Below are 6,378 nucleotides of genomic sequence, written 5' to 3' on the forward strand. Positions count from 1 at the left end.
CGAAACTACATTCGTTCTAAACGAGTACATCTGTATTCTTTTTAAACAGACGTGTTTGAACAGAAAGCACGGCCGATAACACAATGCGCAAATGCAATACGTGTGACGTCATGTTAAGCCAGCGTGAAACGCACGCTAACACTCCTCCCACTCAATTAACATTCGGCTAACGCCCAGGGTACGCCTACAAACACTGAGCCGCACGCATCACACACTGCAGTTACCGTTACTATAACAAAACATGACAGCCAATAGGCTTTGAGGCGCGCACGTCGCTTGGGGGCGGGACTTACATCACTAATCCTTTTTAAGGACGCCTTGGCCCATGACAAGGGTCCCACGTCATACGTGGTGGACCCGGTTTTCAATGTTGTAGATGTTGCATGATAACAAAACAGGTATGTGTTAGAGTAATGGTAAAATGTTGCTAATATGTTTAAAGGGATAGGAAAGTACGTATATTTATTCCGTCAGCAATGTGTACTACTCTTTCAGGTCCTACTATATTGTATTAGGAAACAATTTGTTTGTGATCGCTACATGTTATGCAGTCTGCAATGTTACGCTGTATCCACGCATTGAAAGTGAAAATGGTGGTTAAAAAAAAAAAAAAAATTTAAACGCAGAGTCAACGCATAACGATTGTTATATTTACCATTCTTCTAGAATTAACTCTTCGCCTGGCTGCAACTGGTCGCTCCAGAAATGCAAGCCATTTTCATCCACGCTTAACCCAACCGCTGAATCCAGTATGGCACATATCTCCTCCAGGATGCGCTCATAGGAATCGCCACTGCTTTCTTCAAATAATTGGTCGGGAGGTAGGTTCATTTCTTCCGGTTCCCATTCCAATGCAATTTCAGCTGAAAGGCTTGGTACATAATCATAGTACTTTTGTTCTTGTACAATGTGGGTTTCAGGAATGGAGGCTGCAGATATTGCAGCACGTATCGATTCAAACGGATCAGTAGTAGCGGATACATTGCTATTGCCATTAGGAATAAATATGCCTTTCACGACAATATAAGTGCCGTCTTTCAGGATAAATTGTTTTTCCGGGGCAATCTTCCAGAAACCATAGGTGTGTTGTAGCTTATCCTGGTCACGTTCAAAAAAGTCATTACTTGATAAAGTGAATCTTATTGAGGAATTAAAATTCCGTGCATGCTTACGGTCTTGGTAATAAGGATATTTTGCTCGAATGAAATCATCGATTTGGCGTGTGCTTGCTTTCTGTCCGCGACTGTTCAAGATGGCTTCACAGATCATGTACTTATACCCTAAAAGGGGATTAATATTGTTAACGAATTCATCAGCCATGTCTGAGTAGCACAAAAGCTGTGTGCAGGTCTGTGTTATTTGCTCATCAAAATGAATGTGCTGAATGGCTAACAAACTCCTGTTTTTCCTTGTCAAGGTCAACAAAAGTAACTACTTTGACTCCTTATTTCAAACGCCAATTGGATTTGGTTGTCTAATTGGGTTAACAGTTGTGGTTCGTGATATGGGACTGTGGGAGAAACATTTCTCCTTCTTTTATCTCGTTTGTGAAAAACATCCCTAGACTGTGAATGCGTTCACATAGTGTTTTTTTGAAAACTAACAAAGGCCAGTGTGTGAAAATATTTCTTAGCCAGGCATATCAGTAAAAACACACCTGCAAAAAGAAATGTTTTTTCCCCGCTTACATTTCTGTGTGTATGTGAAAGTCTGGTTAACTCCCTGTCTGCATGAGTTTAAATACGTGTGTATATATATATATATATATATATATATATATATATATATATATATATATATATATATAAATATATCTCTTATAAAAATATATATATATTTATATATAATAATTTTTTTTTTTTTATATTGCAGGAGTACACACAACATTGATGGCATTAAGTATACCTTGTATGAAACCTATTTAAATGGTGAGAAACATGATTGAATTAAGTAATAAACATTTGTTTAAGCACAATACTGTTAGAGTCTCATACTTAGGATATTTCTCAAACATTAGGCCTGTATTATTAAAATAGTGTGCTTTCACAAGGAAGCATGAAGTGTATTAGTTTGTGTATACCAGTTTATATAGTACTATATATATATATATATATATATATATATATATATATATATATACACACACATATATACATATATATATATATATACACATATATATATATATATACACATATATACATATATATATATACACATATATACATATATATATATACACATATATACATATATATATATACACATATATACATATATATATATATATATATATATACACACACTCACACTCACACTCACTCAGTGTGTGTGTGTGTGTGTGTGTGTGTGTGTGTGTATATATATTATTATACATTCTGAGATGTTATAGAAACGAACACACAACTGATTAAAGGACAAAATTACAATGGCCAAGCAAGGCAAAGGTAAGTAATAATTTACACATAATCCTGCTGTACACGTACAAGAAAGATGTTTGCACTTACTTAGGTGTTTTAATAATTGCATGTGACTAATATGCATATGCAATTCTTACATCAATTAACACACCCAAATGCAATGTTTTGCTGCAAAGTCAATGGCAGCTTCTCTAAACTTAGCAACTGGCTCCTGGTGGACCATTACTGAACAGACGATTACAACATAAATATTTATAACACAATTAATTATGAGTGTTAACATTTCCAAACCTTCACGTGTACAAGAACATAGTTGAAAGTTTGGAAACAACACAGTCTTCAGCATACATACAATAGTAATTAGATAATCTGAAGTCAACAAAACAAGGCCAAACACATATTTTCTGAATTATAACATTTATTTTTTTTGTTCCTTTTGCGAGCGAGTAACAGGCCTGCTTGTTGTCTCTTGAATTTTCCTTTTTCTTTTGCCACCAACTTTAGGCACAACAGAGCCACTTTGAGTGGCCTCTGGCACTTCACGGGCAGGGCTTGTGGCCAGTGACTGTTCACCTACAGGGCTTGTGGCCAGTGACTCACCTACAGGGCTTGTGGCCAGTGACTCACCTACATGGCTTGTGGCCAGTGACTCACCTACAGGGCTTGTGGGCAGTGATTCACCTACAGGGCTTTTGGGCAGCGACTCACCTACAGGGCTTTTGGGTAGTGACTGTTCACGGACAGGGCTTGTGCCCAGTGACACATGTGAGCAAGTTGGTAGACACTGCACAAGTGATGGTTGGTCTGTTTCATGTGTGTCTTTTGTTGTTTTTGACCAAAAACTGGTCAGTAGTAACTGCTTGTATTTTGTTTTTGTGGGCTCCTTTGTAGGTGTCAGCTGCTGATTTTGTACAGATGGCAGTGGTAGTATGTCGTCAGGAACCTGCACAGCAATGTCTGCTACTTGACCGGTAACATTTGGGCCTGGTGAATGAATATCAGATGAATGTGGTGAAAACTGACCTGCATGAACAGATCCTGGCTGGGAGGTGTTGAATTGTGGTACATTAGTCATTCTCCAGTAATTAGCTTGTGTTTGCTGAACAACTAATGCTTCGAATGAGGTGTTGATTTTTTGCAACTGTTTAGGCACTTCAATGAAGACTCTGTGGAGATGTGCCAATTGTGATACTGTTTCTTCCTGCAGTCCAATCATCCTTTCCAGCACTGTCATCATGTCTGAATGGCGACGATTTTCTGCGTCCACTATTTTTCCCTCTGAAGCTACAATTGCATCGTATGTGGAAGTTGATGGACGATTTGGCGGTACAACAGTTTCTATTGGCACCTCTTCATGGTCACATGATTGTATTTCAGTCTCTTCTGTGGCGTCATCCTCATCATACTCATCATCCTCATCACCATGATGTTCTAAAAAGAAATGTACACATTATTAAATGGCATGTTAATGTATGCTGTGTTACTATGTAATTGTACTGTGTCCTAAGTAACACCTAACATGTTAGCATACGTTTTATAACCTCATTAAAAACTACCTTGACTTACGAATAATGTTTGGACTCAGTATGAAATATGAATGAATGAAAAGTTGCTCTAAACTCAGAAGTCCTACATGATAATTAACATCACTAACACAATACATGTTGCCTTACACTTCATTTTCACTGACACTAAGTAATCCTATTTAAAGAAGATGTGCAAAACAAATAATGCACATGACAACATAACATATAGAAGAGCACATATTATATGGCCAGCAAATGATACACTCACCTTCTAGTAGTGTTGAGCTGGCTGACCCAGGTGAAGACACTTGTTCCATCTCAGGTGACACATGTCCTCCAGGGGCAACTATATATAACAATAACATAAGTTTTACATTTACATGTGTAAATATTGAACAAACACTTATTGTATGTTCTGTATTTATGATTAACTAACAACATCAGTTCCTTAACCGAAAATGTGTGTGTGAAAGTGAACATAAATAGTTGTAATAACAATGTACATGCCTGTGTACTTAGAAGTTTTGAGTTCCCTAACATACAACATACTATGTTTCTGCAGTAATGCGTGAGGATAAATAGATTAAATGAGTACATAAAAATCATATGTTGTGTAGTGATATCAGTATCATAATGTACATAACCATTGTGAATGGTCATCTCATGATAGTTATCATGAAGGTGGTCATATTGCAAAAAGTGTTATTTTTGGTAGAGGATATGTGTGGTACATTAATCGAAGATGTGGCACACCTGAATGTGGCTGTGACTCAACAAGACAACACATGCAGTGTGTGATAATGTGTCTTTCATAGTAGTTCAACTATAGATATGAGTGAACTAATGTGTGACGTACGCTTTGATAAGTAATGAGTTGTTGGGGCATTTAGTAGCTAGAGTTAAGCTTTCCAATGAGTGTGATTAACTTCAGTTGTGCTATTCAGGTTGTAAGAAAGGTATTCCCTTCCCCAAAAAGCCTAATCAGCCACACCTTTCAATGACTTGAAACAGGTGCAAATGGTGTGAACTAAGTTGACCGTGAAATGAGGCTGTAATTAGTGTGTGTGCTGAACCCCACCCCCTCTGTTGAAGTGTATGCTGTGATGAGATATTAATTGCAGCTGCTTTAACACAATGGTAGATGAGCTAAGTAGTCATCTGCAGTGTTTAAGTTATGAAAACAATGACATAACATATGATACGTGTGCCTCATTATGCTGTCTGTATATGACATAAAGCAAAAATGGACCTTTTCTTAAGCAACTATAGATGTGTTAGTGCCAGTGATGTTTGTAGGCCGTTACATGCAATTTCTTTGATGCATGCTTAAAATAGGCAGTAATGTCATGTTTGTCGGAGTAAAATCAATAAAATACACAATAATATGATACATATTTCTGTTCTGTACCTGTAGCTACTAATAATTTCTCATGAACATGTGTTACACGTGTACTACCCTGTTGTTCCCCATCTTCGCCCACCATCAATTGCTTCCACTGCAGCTATGCATTTTGGGAATTCACATGTAAATGAGCACGCAATGGCACGTGCTATATTAGTTACTGCTTTTAGTAGGACTACTACATATATGTCTATTTTGAGATATATATATACAGAATCAGACATATACATATATAGATGCAGGTATGCTTATATTGTGAAGACAGTATAAAAAGCAGTGTAACTATGCAAAATAACTGTAAGCAACGACACGCCTAGTACAGTAATATTTATCACCTGCTGGAAATTGTGACGGATAAATTCCAATGTCACGGTCACCAGCCAAGCCTTCCACGACGACGGTAAGTAATTTTGGCCGAAGCAGCTCCTCCAATGGAGTCAATATGAGACGTTGTGGTGTGGGCCCACCTCCAGTGCCAGTAGCATGCACGCGTTGGTCTTGTATTTTCTTTTTCAATTTGGACCTAATATCATCAAATCTTTTCCGACAATGATACTTGTCCCTGACACGATTCCCACAGGCATTGACACCAATGACTATTGTGTCCCACATTTCTTTTTTGCTTGCTGCACTTGTCCGCCCTTGAAAAACATATAAAAGATATGAGGTAAATGAATAATAATATAAGCACCAGTTTCCTACACTGCTAGCTGTTCCAAGTGATAGCAAACATGCTGTTTTATGTGTAATATGTGCAGCACATGAGCATTCACTACTAAACCTATACATGTAAGCAAGCTTGCATTCATATTGTATGCAGTTATGGCAAATTGACCGCCTGTGTTTATTTGTCCTTGTAAGGCATGATAAAAAGCTGTGTTTCCACACTAATGAACATAGAAAGATATTGTGTACCCATATTTGCATATGAACAAAACTCAGATGACCTAGGATCACATGTATTTGAATAATAAATGTAAAGTTACACTTACCTACTAAATGTCCATATATACTGTCATAGTGCTCCAGA

At 37.4% G+C, this 6,378-nt stretch overlaps 1 long non-coding RNA gene across 1 annotated transcript; it reads left to right on the forward strand.

Moving 5' to 3' along the window:
* Nucleotides 1-354: 354 nt before the first annotated feature.
* Nucleotides 355-4,295, forward strand: LOC142494612 (uncharacterized). The gene is made up of 3 exons (XR_012801563.1): nt 355-821; nt 1,873-1,928; nt 3,312-4,295. It is a non-coding gene; the product is annotated as an uncharacterized LOC142494612 (long non-coding RNA).
* Nucleotides 4,296-6,378: the final 2,083 nt, after the last annotated feature.

The sequence above is a fragment of the Ascaphus truei genome, chromosome 5 (assembly GCF_040206685.1).
Source record: "Ascaphus truei isolate aAscTru1 chromosome 5, aAscTru1.hap1, whole genome shotgun sequence".
NCBI classification, from domain to species: Eukaryota; Metazoa; Chordata; class Amphibia; order Anura; family Ascaphidae; genus Ascaphus; species Ascaphus truei.